The sequence below is a fragment of the Anoplopoma fimbria genome, chromosome 5, assembly GCF_027596085.1.
Source record: "Anoplopoma fimbria isolate UVic2021 breed Golden Eagle Sablefish chromosome 5, Afim_UVic_2022, whole genome shotgun sequence".
In the NCBI taxonomy this organism is placed as follows: Eukaryota; Metazoa; Chordata; class Actinopteri; order Perciformes; family Anoplopomatidae; genus Anoplopoma; species Anoplopoma fimbria.
In genome coordinates, this window is record NC_072453.1 from 16,142,016 (window position 1) to 16,144,237 (window position 2,222).

Below are 2,222 nucleotides of genomic sequence, written 5' to 3' on the forward strand. Positions count from 1 at the left end.
TCATTATCTTTGTTAAATGTTATATTCTCTCTATTTAATGTTTCATTTTCTTTATTTAATGTTTCATTCTCTTTATTTAATGTTTCGCGCATTTCACAGTCGGGTGCAGTGACGTCACGTCATGATGTTTTCACGGATGTTTATCTGGACGGCTCATCCTCCTGTATACCGGTGTGCCGGATTACCGGTGTTTTTCACGGTACCGGTACCGGTGCTGCCGGTCCTCTCCTGTGGTATGGAGAAGAGGAATGGCTCAACCTCCTCTAGCTAGCATAGCTAGAGGAGGTTGAGCCGTCTGGGAGCTAGAGGAGGCGTCCCGGTAGAATCCCGTGACCGGGAAATAGGTTCCGGCGATCACCACGCATTGCATGCCGGGTAAATGTTATATTTTTTATTTAATTTTCAATTCAATAACTTTATTGAGACATTTGATCATACATATAAAACACAATGTTTTATATATCTTTATATAATGTTATATTTACATTTTTAAGTTCTTATTTTTAAGATCTTAAGTTGATGCCACTTTATTTAATGTTTCATCATCTATTATACTTTTATTTAATGTTTCATTATCTTTATTAAATGTTTTATTCTCTTTATTTAATGTTTCATTATCTCTTTATTTAATGTTTCATTCTCTTTGTTTAATGTTTTAATATCTTTATTTAATGTTTTATTCTATTTATTTAATGTTTCATTATCTTTATTAAATGTTATATTCTCTTTATTTAATGTTTCATTCTCTTTATTTAATGTTTTATTATCTTTATTTAATTTTTCATTATCTTTATTTAATGTTTTTTCTCTTTTTTAATGTTTTATTTTCTTTATTTAATGTTTTAATCTCTTTATTTATAAAACACAATATATTTATATATATATATGTATATATTTAAATTTTCAAGTTCTTATTTTTAAGATCTTAAGTTGATGCCACGAAGGCTGCAATATCATCTATTATCTTTATTTAATGTTTTAATTTTTCATCTTTATTTAATGTTTTATTTTCTTTAATTAATGTTTTATTCTCTTTATTTAATTAATGTTTCATTTTCTTTATTTAATGTTTCATTATCTTTACATTCTCTTTATTTAATGTTTCATTATCTTTATTTAATTTTTCATTATCTTTATTTAATGTTTTATTCTCTTTATTTAATGTTTTATTTTCTTTATTTAATGTTTTAATCTCTTTATTTAATGTTTTATTCTCTTTATTTAATTATATATTATTTATTTATTATATATAAGATAAGATAATATTTATTAGTCCCGCAGCGGAAATATATATATATATATATATATATATATATTTATATATATATATATATATGTACATCTTATTTCTGTACAGGTCTGGGTATCCAACACCCTAAGGTGTTGGGCGTGCACAGGCACAGGCCATCTTCTTTTTTACTGTGTTTTAAAACCAACCCTTTTATAAAAAAATAAGGGGATAAAAGAAATAAAACAAATACAAGAACCAGACAAAGACACTGGGGAAGGGAGGGAAGGAACAATTCAAGGGGATAAAAACTGATAAAACTAATAAAAAGCTAGAGGGTTGGGGTTAGGGTTAGGGCTGGACCAGTGGTGTGGTTAGGTTTAGGAAAGGGTTGTGGGTATGGTTAAACCCTTTCCTTTGTCTCCGCAGGTCCTCTACCGCTGGCTGGAGACATGTCTCCTGCCCATGGAAGGTAAAACAAGAGAAGGTAAGTGCCCAAGAGTCAGGTTTCTATGTGTCCATATTAGTTTTTAAAGAAAATTCATAAAGGAAATTCATAAAAGAAATTCATAAAAGAATGCCTAGGTGTTAGGGACTAGGCATTCTAGGTAGGTGTTGTTGGTATACATGCACATCACACAATAAAATATTAAAATGAATAAAATACAGTGTTTCACTGTTCCCCCCAGAACTTCCATCCGTTGGCTGGGGACATGTCTCCTGCCTGGAAGGAAGGGTAAGAGGGGTCAGTGCTTAAAATGTTTAAATAAATATTCATATTAAAAACAATGCATGCACGCTAAAAGACCCCGGGGGGTTCAATACAACAACACTCTTTGGACACATTAATTCCTAACTCTTGTATTGTCTCTTGTTCCCCTCCCTTAAGGCTGTGGGTCAGGAGCAGGAGTCGTCAGTCTGCTGTACCACTGAGGAGAACCTGCCCAGTCTGGGTTACATACAATTGCTAAAACCATGAGGTGGGTGTCTGTAC